Here is a 13,373-nt window from a genome sequence, read left to right as displayed (position 1 = left end):
CTTCTGTTCTAGAGCTCAGTACATGATGGTTGGTCAGGGAGTTGATTTTACCGATATCTCACAGAGCATGTAGCGCTGTTGGAGCAGAACGGGCAGTCAAGTCCAGCTTGGCTTCAACAGGCGCATTGAAGGGGAGCAGGGAAGAGGACGCGTGATAGGCCACGTGCAGCATTCTGGGGTAAGAAACCACAATTTTGGTGCCTGAGGAGATGGATCAGAAGGGGATCTTGTGCCTCTTGGGCACCAGGAGTTGAGGCCAAGTTGTTGAAGCCAAAGCTCCAAGAGGTTCTGCTCAAGGCGCTGGCCATGACCCAACCCAACGTTTGGCCTGACGATGCTGATGGAGGAGCCGAAAGCGGGACAGGTGTTGTCGTTGGGATCTCTTGTTTCCAAAATCTGGTTTTAACCAGGACTTCTGGCCTAGACCAAATCTTCCAGTTATGGAGAAGGAACCCCTGCAAACAGGTGATGTTGCCACAGGTGTCTCGCTTGACAAATTGACGCGCAAATTGAGATATTGGCAATATTTCAAGAGCTGATGCTCTCACAGCACCTCTGTTAGAGATGCTTGAACTTCGAGGAGATTTGTTTCATTTGGAGAAGACGCCTTTGTGTTTCAGGCACAGAAATAATTGTTTCCAAGTGATGAAAAGGAGGTACCTGGAGCTCAGTTTCTCCTGCGGGAAATATTATCACAGGCTCGTTGTTTTGGCTTCTGCTGTATCCATAAAACTGATTTCTTCTTCAACACAGGCAACGAAAATAAGTATTATACCTAAAAGGTCTCTAAGGTAAATATTCCCAGAACGAGATTTATATTAAGAACCATCTGTAGCTTTCTTTGAGATGATTACTGGGGGAAAACGAGAAACGAAACTTTATTTCTTACTTGTTTAAATTTTGGAATGTATAGGCAAGATTCGTGGAGTTCATTTGGAAAAGGAAAATGAGGTTTGTACTAAAAAGGAGAGAGGGATGGATGGTTGGATGGATGGATGGATGGATGGATGGATGGGACGGATGGTTGGATGAATGGATGGATGGTTGGATGGATGGATGGATGGATGGATGGATGGATGGATGGATGGATGGATGGGCGGATGGATGGGCGGATGGATGGGCGGATGGATGGGCGGATGGTTGGATGGATGGATGGACGGATGGTTGGATGGATGGATGGATGGATGGATGGATGGATGGATGGATGGACGGATGGTTGGACGGATGGTTGGATGGATGGTTGGATGGGTGGACGGACAGACTGTAGGAAGGATGAATGGATGGACGGACGGACAGACAGATGGATGGATGGATGGATGGATGGATGGATGGATGGATGGATGGATGGCTTCTCATGCAGACAGTGATGCTGAAGCAGGGAGCTGCAAGCCTCAAGTATCACACTTAATCCATCTCCAAATAGAAGTAATATAATAGAATTTGTTGGAAGCATTAACCAGTGAAAACTCTTCTTGTTTGAGTTCAACTGGCCCTGGTGTCTTCTGAACAAGTGTCAGGAATGGGAGTGAAATCGCAGGTGTAGAAAAATTCAAGTCATGGAGGGGCAAGAGAAAAGTGTTTAAGACGTCAATAAAACGTTAGTTTGGCTGAAGTGCATCTAATGTCTGCTTTAAAAGAGACATTTAAGGCATAAATAGATGAGCCAGGAAGGAAGACGTGGTGCTGCAGAATAGAAAGGCTTTGCGGTTACTCTCAGGAACTTAATTCTTGCTTTTCCTTCTTCTGTGAGATCTTATCAATACAAATTTCATGTTTCACTGGCAGCATTTATTTGATTTTTTTTTTAATAAAACGAAAATCAGCTTACATCTTTTTTGTATAAATAGAAAGTAATAGAATTATTGGTATAATAATACCGTCCATGCCTCCAGTTATGGGGATGAGCTGCGGGTTTTTTCCTTCGTATCAAACTTTATTGCATTCACCCTATTTGGCTGTCGCTGAGGATTTTCCCTTACAAAACTTCCTCCTTGTTTTCTGTCAAATGCAGCAGAATTTGGGGCTGGGTGCTGCTTTTCTCACCTAAAAAGCAAAAGGAGCATCGGTGCCGAGGAAACCTGGGCAGCCACTTTAATTTAGGACTTTAATTTGTCCCGTGTTGTCACGGAGACTTGAAAACAACATTTGCAGGAATCATAACAGCATCATAGAGCAATAAAACTAAAGCTGAACATTTCTCTGGTCTTGGGATGCTGGTGAAACGAGGATGACGTTGGCGAGAAGGTGGGAGATGACGGCTAGTGTTGGGCTTCCCAAGCCCAACCTCAGGAATCCACAGAGATTTTGACTTAGTTTGGCTGAAATTCCATTTTAGGCACCTAAAAGCTTCCTGGTGTTGTCTCTGTGGTCGCAACGTTAAGATAATTCTGTTATCTCCGAGATGGAGAAAGTATTTGGTGCTAGTGTGACCTTCTCGTTCTACAACCACCTGAAAGGAGGTTGGAGCCAGATGGGGTCGGGCTCTGCTCCAAAGGGACAAGTGATGAGATGAGAGCAAACGACCTCCAGTTGCACCAGGGGAGGTTGAGGTTGGATCTGGGGAACAATTTCTTCCCCAAAGGGCTGTGGAGCATAGGAACAGGCTGCCCAATGGAGTCACCATCCCTGGAGGGGTTGAAGACACACAGAGATGAGGTTCTTAGGGCCAGGGCTGGGTTAATGGTTGGACTCCATGACCTTGAGGGTCTTTTCCAACCAAAATGATTGTATGATAGTTGACATCTCCCCTTCGCGTGTCTTGACTCAAGCGTTGGGTTTATACCATTGGCGATGACCAGTCCAAGCGAGATGAGATGATCTTGAGGGCAGTCGAGACCTTCAGGACAGACTTTGTGGTACATTTTTGGTCATCTTGACAAACAAGGAATATGGTTGGTTGGTTGGTTGACTGGGTGGGTGATTGGTTGGTTGGTTGGTTGGTTGGTTGGTTGGTTGGTTGGTTGGTTGGTTGGTTGGTTGGTTGGTTGGTTGGTTGATTGGTTGGTTGGTTCGTTGGTTGATTGGGTGGGTGGGTGGGTGGTTGGTTGGTTGGTTGGCTGGCTGGTTGGTTGGTTGGTTGGTTGGTTGGCTGGCTGGTTGGTTGGTTGGCTGGCTGGTTGGTTGGTTGGTTGGTTGGTTGGTTGGTTGGTTGGTTGGTTGGTTGGTTGGTTGGTTGGTTGGTTGGTTGATTGGTTGGTTGGTTCGTTGGTTGATTGGGTGGGTGGGTGGTTGGTTGGTTGGTTGGTTGGTTGGTTGATTGGGTGGGTGGGTGGTTGGTTGGTCGATCGATCGGTTGGTTGTCTTCAGTGGGTCTGTACATCGGAATACACCGGATTTCATTCTTGCATCCCCCCAAAAATAATGTGGGTGCCTCGGGAACTTTTCAACCTCATGACATGTCAATGAAGCTCATGGGTGGGAGCGAGGACATCCCAACACCTTCTGTCTCACGGAGCCTTCCCTCGTAGCATTGACTCATGCTGCCCAAGACCTGTGAAATCAAATAAAACCATTTCTAGTAGATTTATTATCCGATTTCTATTTGTGCAACGGCTGCTTCTGCCATTTGGGGAGGATGAAGCTACCTGAGAAGAGCCATAAATTCCCTCTCACTTCCTCGAGGTGTTTTTACACAGCTGGGATGATTGGGAGATTTCTCAGTCTAAATGAAAATCAAAACCTGAGGTTTCCTTTTATTCTGTTCAGTCACTTTTACGACTTTTTGTCTTAATTATATATAACCTAAGGGTTGGTTTGTTTTTTTCTTGTGCCTTGTTTTTTGTATTCCTTGTTGATAATGTGTATATAGCAGTGGGAATCATGTTTCTTGTTAATTTATGTTGCAGAACCAATGAAAGGGGAAACCATAAATGACTTTTTATGGTGTAAAATAACCTTGCCTAATGGGATTGGTGTGTAGGGGGTGGGAGAGTGAATAGAAACCAAAATTGAGAGCAAAATTGCCACCCTAAAACCAAAGTATTTCTGCTCTAGCAATATTCTCCAGTCTCTTCACATTCTTTTATTATTTGTAAGCGAAAATCAGTTTATATCGATATTTTCCCACTCATTGGGGCTGAAATTGTGTCTTGGTAACGACCAGATTTGTCACCCACCTTCTAAGTCTTTGATAATTGATGATTAGATCAACAGGCAACGTCCATTTAATTGAAGCAAAAATGATGATCTAGTTTATCGTGCCCATCCATTGGAAGTAAAAGAGAAACCACATCTTGGCTTTAGGGACCTTTGGTTCAGGAGATGTGAAGTTGTTTAATTTACTATGGGTTTTCTTTAGATGCTGAAGGAAAATGTATATAAAATTTGCGATTTATATGGAACCGCTTTTTTGAAGCCGTAGTAGTTTGCAGGAATCATAAAATTTACTAAATAAATGGGTAAATGCTCCATTATTGTTGGAATAGTGAAACAAATGATGCCGGGGATCCCCGACCTCACCTGGGGAAGGAGGCGGCTCCATCATCCCCACATTTGAAGCCCTTTGATTAATGAAGTCCCTTCTGAACTGTATATTAGTGACTAAATATCTCCAAATCTGCCCGCAGCCTTTGTATTGATTTATTCAACTCTTTCCCATATTTCTCTACTATATTTACTTCGGGTCTTTTCTGTGAGCGTTTCCGCAAGACGCGTTGGCATCTCGGCCACATCAGAGGCGCCAAAATAAGGATTGTGTGTGTGGGATGGACCATTTGGTGGGTATATATGTATAATTATATATATACCCACTATTTTCACAACCTTTTCTTCATCAGGAAGTAACTAAATGTCATATATAGTTGGATTTCACGATATTTTCCCTCACTGCTGTTGTGAATAGGAGATAAAGCCGTTTAACCCGAATTACCCACCTTTGGCAAAGCTTTATCCTTCTGGTTCCTACCCTGCATTACATTGTCTCTTCCCATATGTGAAATTGAGCCCGGCCCAGGCATTTTACACACACAAATACAGCTGCAGATTTTGCGATTTGGACCTTTCCGCACTGGAGATGGTTTTAAATGGCTGTTAAACCTGGCTTTGTAAAGCCCTGGATTAAGCCCAACTACTGCCCGCTCCTGTTGGATCTTTAGAGTATGAACAACTTCACCTGCATAAGACTGAACTGGGCTTGAAATGTGCGGGATTTTGGGGCTAATATTTCATTTTGCCTGTTTGCAGTTAATTATCATCAGATGGGAATCCACCCCGTTGTTAACGCAATGGGTTATTTTCTATAATCCATATCTAAAGGCTGCTGTATTTATTACCCAGGTGAAGAATAACACCCGGTCGCTGTATTTCCGAGGGCTTTGTTCGAGACGGTAGCTGCGATTATCTCTCATTTTTCTTGACAACTCTATTGCGCCTTCCTTGATCGGTAACATTACGGCATTAAATCTTCTGCAAGGAAAACGAGGTTTAAACGCAGCGGCGCTGGGCGACGGGGCTGGAATCGGACTTTGGGCAGCCGCTCATTCTGGTGATGTTGCGCAAGTCCATCTTGCCCTTGAAAATAAGATCAAGCTGGCAAAATGTACCAAAATAAGGCATTTTTGTGGGTTTGACTGGACAGAGTTGTCCCTTCGCCCAAGGTCAGGCATAACCAGATTGCTCCTTTATCCCATTCAGCCAAGAATTAATCTGGGGGAGTCTTATAGACTCTTAGTACCCAAGGAATGGTTGGGATGGACCACATCCCTTCTGGCCTGTGAATTAACGAATCTGGGCTCTGTTTCCAGGGAAACAACGGCTAAAATAATGGCGTTCTGCTTTTGGGAGGGTTGGAGGGTTCAGCGATGCCGGGCACAAACCTAAAACCGAACTAAATAATCGTGTTCATGCTCTTAAACTAAGATAATGAGGGCCGGCCCTCTCTAAAGTGCAGTGTAGGCCGCGTTCTCTCATTTTGGGAAGCGTCCCCTATTTATCCGTGGTGGGACATTAAGACAGACGAGTCCTCCCGAAACACGGGGAGATGTCAGCGGTGCAGGTTGGCTTGGGAAGTGTTGACCATGTTGAGTTGTTTCTGAACAAGAGTTAAATAAATACTCAGGGGTCGGAGTAGATGACCCCAAAGGTCCCTTCCAACCTACACCATTCCACCACATTTCTATTGCTTTCCATTCTCGTTTCGATATTCATTTCTCTTCCAACGTGGCTCCGACACAATTCAGATTAACGGAATGCCTGATTCTGACCATTCCACCTAAAGTTAAGCGCTTAATTTAACGATCTGAAGGGAACTCAGGGTGGTTCAGGTAGACGAACCAACTACTGATGATGCTTCAGCCACGTGCATCAATTAATTGAGATGAACCCAACCTTGATTTATAACAAACTTGGCCTTTGCAGCTCTAGTAGTGACCAACAGTTGAGCTTGGACTAGACAAATAAACACTTTGAGTAGGTCTTTAGGCCAAGACTTTCAAGCCTAAGAGATCAACCTTAAGCTGGGATAGTTTCTGGATTTGCGGAGAATGAGGAAAATCCCACTGAATTCTGCAACTTGAGGCTAATTTGGGAAGGGAGAAAAATTATACCCAATATATCCCAACAGCAGCTCTGTTGCTGGTTCACAATGTCCAGCTGCACATCCCTAAAGCCAGAGAACTAGAAAATAATAGAAAATGTATTTTCTATGTCTGCATTGATGGTTTCTGGAGCCCCGCTGAATGTTATTGAATATCCACAGGGAATGAAACGTCTTTAATTAAACAGATGCCGGTGGGTGCAAAATTGAAAGGCCTGAATGACCCTCTTTGTTAATCCTAAAAGTCAATATCGTGCGTTGGGTTGGTTGGTGACTTGCAGTTATTTACCTTTCCCTGATGAATTTGCTGTCCAGGTCCCGTGATAATTGGAGGAACCTCCAGCGCTTCAGATTTTAAAGCAAAATATAATTAAAGCAAAAAAATGTCGAGATAAAACCAGAAATCATTACTGAAGGTGATGTATTTTCACAGCCGGCTGGAGTTATTTAAAGCAACATGTGGTACCTGGACAACCTTTGTATTTATTTCATCCAGTGTTTTAGAGACGTGGAAAACCAAAAGCAGAAGGATGAGATGATGTTAATCAGAATTAATTAATAAGATCAGCCTGAGGGTACAAAACAAGGAAACAAAGTCATATCTGCTATACATATAGATAGATACATATGTCTCGAGATGCAAAGTGAAGATGCAAGAGGCGAGAGCAGAAAATCACAAGTTGCTTTTGATGAGTATTTGAGTTTACAAGTCTACCTGGGGGTCTTCGCTCTTTGTTTTTAATTAACAGTTAGGATCACCACAGCTGCTTGTTGGACACCTAAAGAAACAAGAACCTCCCCTCCTCCTTGCGCTTGAACTTCTCCCCGCGATTTAATTAGAGACGAGGTCGGTACGTTGGTATTTCAGGTCTTCTCATGGTCATCAACTTAATCATTAAAGCACAATTGAGAAGAAGTTGCTCAGTATTTGCGTCCCATCTTCCTTGACCAACGGGTGGTTTTCTGAGAAATCTCTGTTATCTGCAAGAAATCATTGCTTGTTGCCATGCAAGTTTGCGATGATTTAATTGAGACCTCGCTTGTGGAATGAACAATCCAGAATATTCCTCTTTGGACAGAAAAGTCGCCAACGCCGGCAACATTTGGCAGGTTTTCCCTTCCTTCATTTCAATGCCATCTTGGTTTTTTAATAGGATTATTCATCATTGTCTTCCGTCTCGGAGCAATTCAACAAAAGCTTTATATATCCAGATGTAGAATATATATATATATATATATATATGTGTGTGTGTGTGTTTGCTGTCCAAATCCTTTCCCGGTCATCGCGATTGGGCCCAGGGAGCCGTTCCAGCGCACGATGCTCAGTGAATGGCACCAGATGGTTCCTTTCTCTTCAGAAACTGCTCTATACCCAAAATAGAGCTTTTTCTCCTCCCGAATTCAGCCTTTAAATCGGAGCATTTACGCCAGAAAACTTATGGGTTTTATATAAGAGGCCAAACGAGATGCTCTCCAGGTTAACAGCGTTCCCGGGAAGCAGATCCGCTGTACCGCAATAACCTCGGTGCCCGTTAAGACTTGGTTGTAATTAATATTTCGGTGGTATCGTTATGGAAATGTCTAATTTGCAAAAAGGAGAATCGGTGGCTTTATAAAATCAACGGTAGGGAGAATTAGCAGCAAAATTAAGGCAGGTTTGTTGGGCACGGGAGCTCCGTCAGGGTCCAAACGCCATGTGCATGGTACCATTGCTTATCTTATACCAGGAGAAACCTCCTTTATTGCTGCAGGAGCATAAATATTCAAGAAATAAGTCTAAGGATATATTATTTCATTGTGGGGGTGTTTTATTTCTTCCTTTTGTTGTTGGCGATGATGATTTTGGGTCATTTGTGCTCAAACCTTTCTCCAAAGTCACCTGGTTTTGGGGGATCTCTGGGCAGCTCCTGATACCAGCACCTTAATATTATATAAAACCAAATATTTCTTACAAGATATTGTTCATATTTTGATTTTAATCTGAATTTGGACAGAAATTATGTGGGAATTATCATGCCCTTTGCTTTATAAACTTAACCACAAGGCTTCCAGGCAGCGTAATTGAAGTAATCAGCATCAGTATCATCAGTAATTAAAGCGCTCACCAACTACAGGTGCTGCTAAGTGCTAATCAATCAAGCTCATTTGCAATTGAAAACTTGCTTGAAGTATTGATAGTTTCTTTGATCCTTGACCCCCTTGGTTTTCCTATAGTGGACTGAAGCCCTTTACAGGTGATGGAGGGACATGAAATTCAGCTTTTCCTTGATGAAATTCAACTTTTCCGTGGTGAAATTCAGCCTTTTCTTGCCTGAGCGACGTCAATTAAAAGGTACCATAGGGCAAATTTGCTTTATCAGCCGTTGAACGACTCCCTGAGCGGAGGAAGGAAACTTTAATTGTGAGCAATTGTGTCGTTGACGCAAAAATGGGTTAAAATGAAATGTATGGCTGTGGAAATATATCACAGGTGGGTTTTACTGTTGGGGGTTTATTTCTTAATGACAACTTTCTTGCTCAAATTGGAATGAGACATCAAAGCGTTGACGATTTTCATGAGTATGACGAAGAGCCAAGAGCATTTCAAGTCAACGGTGCATTTGAGTTCCTTGAAAAGCTCTTGTTTTCAAACATACAAAAAGAGCGCGGGTTTTAATTGTATAAGTGTCTAAAATGCCCTAAAGTATCTAAAATCTTTCTATATTTGCAAAGAGAGAGAGAATTGTTACATTTTTCATGATTTGGTTTGAAACCTCATGATTTTGTGGTTGTTTTGCCACCATAACTAAGTATATTTCCCTGAGGTTCCTGACTTTTTTAAGCCTTGTATTTGGTTGCATTTCATCCTCTCGTCTTTTCAAGTTACATTGATTTTTGTATTTTCTCGAGCACTATATTACTCGTACACAAATTATACATATTTTACAAATAAGGTATGATCTAGATGCTTAATCTATGATGAATATATGAATAATAATAATAATCTATGAATTCACAATAGATTCTCCCATTCTAGCTTTCTTTCCCTTGCCTTGCGATGGTTCCGGCTGTTGACCCGAGTTAACCTGCGTTCACTCAAATATTCAGTATATAGTTCACCATCAGCTGGTAGATGGGAAGTTTTAGCCCCCAAAATTTCTTCCAGAAAGGTACAATTGTTTCTAATGGTCTTTGATCCTGGGTGGTGCCTGTTGGACCCATCAAAGATGCCAGGAGCTCCGTGAGCCTTATCCCGTCATCCCATCATCATCTCGTCATCCCATCATATCATCTCATCCCATCCCATCATATCATCCCATCCCATCCCATCATCCTGTTCCATCATCCCCTCATCCCGTCCCATCATCCCATCATCATCCCATCATCCCATCATCTCATCCCCTCATCATCTTGTTATCCCATCATATCCTCTCATCCCATCCCATCATCCTGTCCCATCATCCCATCATATCATCTCATCCCATCCCATCGTCCCATCTCATTCCATCTCATCCCATCATCATCTCGTCGTCCCATCATCTCGTCGTCCCATCATCTCATCCCATCATCTCATCCCATCATCTCATCCCATCATCTCATCCCATCATCTTATCCCATCATCATCTCATCGTCCCATCATCTCGTCGTCCCATCATCCTTCCCCATCATCCCATCATATCATCTCATCCCATCCCATCGTCCCGTCCCATCATCCCATCATCTCATCTCATCCTGTCCCATCATCCTGTCTTATCATCCCATCATATCATCTCATCCCATCCCATCGTCCCGTCCCATCATCCCATCATCTCATCTCATCCTGTCCCATCATCCTGTCTTATCATCCCATCATATCATATCATCTCATCCCATCCCATCGTCCCGTCCCATCATCCCATCATCTCATCTCATCCCATCATCTCATCCCATCATCTCATCCCATCATCTCATCCCATCCTCTCATCCCATCATCTCATCCCATTCTGTCATCCTGTCATCCCATCATCATCCCGTCATCCCATCTTCCTGTCCCATCATCCTGTCCCATCATCCCATCATCTCATCCCATTCCATCATCCTGTCCCATCATCCCATCATATCATCTCATCCCATCCCATCGTCTCGTCCCATCATCCCATCATCTCATCTCATGCCATCCCGTCATCTCACCCCATCCCATCTTCCCATCCCTGTGCTTTTTGGCAGCTCACAGTGGTTTTGCATGGATATTATTCCCGGTTTGGTTTGTGTATCTAGCTGGTGGGATAATTGAATATCCATTGAAAAAAGCAATCCACAGCATGGACTTGAAAAATGTGGAAGAGAAGCATATGTGCAACAGATAAACTTCATAAAGCAAGTACATTCGTCTGCTGCCATAACTAAATCAGTGTTTGCAAATATCTGATGATGAATATTTATGTCCAGAAGATTATTGACAAAAATAAACTGACAAATGGTCTTTGCGCATCCGGAAACTTTGATTTGATAAGATTCATGAGATTTTGGATGCTCCACATTTCCCATCAGTGTAGCGAGAATATCGCAGCTCTTGCTTAGTCTACTAAATAACCATGAAAATGGGGAAATGAAAATATCCTTTGGGTTTGGAAACTACGGGAAAGACGTTAAAGCTTCAGCTCAGGTTTGGTTGGATGTGTTGGGCCAACGTTTGTTCTCCTAGGAAAGGTTGACCAAATACAATTGAACTCAGAGGGATCACACCGGGTGGTTTGGAATCTGTAATGGGATATTTTGGTTAGGAATAATCTATAAAGGGATATTTTGGTTTGGAATAATCTATAAAGGGATATGAGGGCAGTGCCGGGGGTCCCAGCTCACACCGAGATGCTCGGGGTCATTTCCTAATGGTGCAAGGAATGGACCGCGCGCCCATTAAAGAAAAATCCAACAAATGGAAGTGCCCAGCAACCTTTTACGATGCTTTTCCCCGTTGTTTTCTATCCAGGACTAACAGGTTCCTAAAATCCCCTTGCAGCTGACTTCATTTGATGGTTTCCTTAGGAATCCTGTAACAGAAAGGAAACCTTTTCTCTCGGGTAGTTGTTACCGCTGTCTCTGAAGCAGAAGAAAGGACAAGAAGTCAGCACCTCCGTCATTGATTTTCTGGGAGCAAAGGGTCACATGTTAAGTGCTATTGATAAAAAGCATCGTCGCGGTGTCCATGGAGACCAGGTCGAGGTGAAAGGGAACTGTTACCATCAGGCGGATCCCTACAGAACCTACTTTTACCTCTAATCATAAGGAAGATCTTCTTCCTCCTACCAAACCCATTGCTCCTGTGCGAGCTGCCGTGCAGGGCGATGCAGCCGCCGATGACTTCAAGGCAGGAAAAGGGGGATTTAGCTCTCATAAAAGCTGCTCCGCGCTTGCAGGTGTCCGCACAGACCACCCCGCGCTCACACAACCCAGGGCTGAAATGGCTTCAAAGAGAATGGAGCCACTTCTTCTCTTATTATTTAAACCATCTATAGATCCATTAAATTGTTGCCGACTGGCCCCATCGAGTGGTTGAACCATTTCTTGATTATTGCTCCATTTGCAACAAATTTGGGTTTGAAATAGACGGACAAAACGGAGCCCGTGGTTTGGAAACGATGGTGGACCAGCCAAAGATGCACTCAAAAGTCCAGGTCATGAGAAGGTCTTCCAAATGATGGGATTTCTTTTAAGTATCACCATGGTTTCTATCAGGTGATTCAGTTCTAAATTTGCCATAAGCGACACCGTCAGGTAAAAGTTCATAGAATAGTAGAATGTCCTGAGTTGAGAGGGACCCACAAGGATCATCATCCATATATAAACGTTTCTTATCTCCAACCTCTCAAGCTATACTCCAAGATTCAAGGGTGAATAATTTTATGGGCTCCTGTTTTCACCTTTCCATCCTCATTTTAGGCCGGTGACGCAGGATGGGGCCAACTGGGATTTCAGAGGAGTTTTTCTCATTGCTCTTGGGAAGGCGCAGGGGAAAGATGGAGTTGTTCTTTCCTCCCCTTCTGTGAGCAAATCACTAAATGCTCTGTTTTCTTCTCTACTTGGGAAATGGGGAGGTCAAAGGGCTGGAATATTTGCAGATGCCGAGGTCCCCACAACAGGAGCGTTGGAGATGGGAAGAGTTGGGAGGGTCCCGATATCAATGAGTTACCTGTAGAGCGACAACAGAAATACGTTGTAAAGCCGCTCTCTGGGTGCTTGTGTTCTCCCATAAACATTCTATATGTAGGCAATTTCCATATGCAAATGGCCCCGATCTGTTTTGAAAACAATCGCTTTCCGGTTTGATAAATGAGGGTTGTTCTGCCCCAGTGCAAAAAACTCAGCGTTATTTCACTCAGGAATGAAAACCCAAAGTATTGATTTTGAAATGTATGATAGATTGTAACAATAAATCACCGAGCAGTATATGTGCAAAATGGATTTTTTTCTATTGCAATAATTAATTTGATATGTGCTATAACGTATTTATGCAGGGCCTAAGCAATTCAATAACGGTAATAAATTGTATTTGGTCAAAAACTATCCACTGTGATGTGGTCCAGATTGTTTTAGCAGCGAAATGCTGCTGTACAATATCAGCTCTCTTATCAGTCCAGCCCAGTAAAGCTGGTGGCTTTTCCCAGACAAATAATAAAGAGCAGAATGAACAGACAGATGGACGGACACGATACGACGAGACGGGATCAATACAGCTTTTGTGGAGGAAAGTCCCGCTCCACGTGTCTATTAAAGCCCTTTGAAGGAATCGTTGAGCACACGGGCAAGGAGATCCCGTTGATAGCGTTGGCGTGGATTTCCTAAAGCCACTTGATCCCATCCCTCACAAAAGGCTCCTGAAGAA

General features: G+C 43.5%; 1 protein-coding gene across 7 annotated transcripts in view; it reads left to right on the top strand.

Moving 5' to 3' along the window:
- LOC136114956 (netrin receptor DCC-like) overlaps nt 1-13,373 on the top strand; it is a 333,036-nt gene that overhangs the window by 253,157 nt on the left and 66,506 nt on the right. The window lies entirely within an intron of this gene.

Source organism: Patagioenas fasciata, chromosome Z, assembly GCF_037038585.1.
Source record: "Patagioenas fasciata isolate bPatFas1 chromosome Z, bPatFas1.hap1, whole genome shotgun sequence".
Lineage (NCBI taxonomy): Eukaryota > Metazoa > Chordata > Aves > Columbiformes > Columbidae > Patagioenas > Patagioenas fasciata.
Note: the sequence above shows the minus strand (reverse complement) of the source record. Positions and strands in the feature narration are given on the sequence as shown.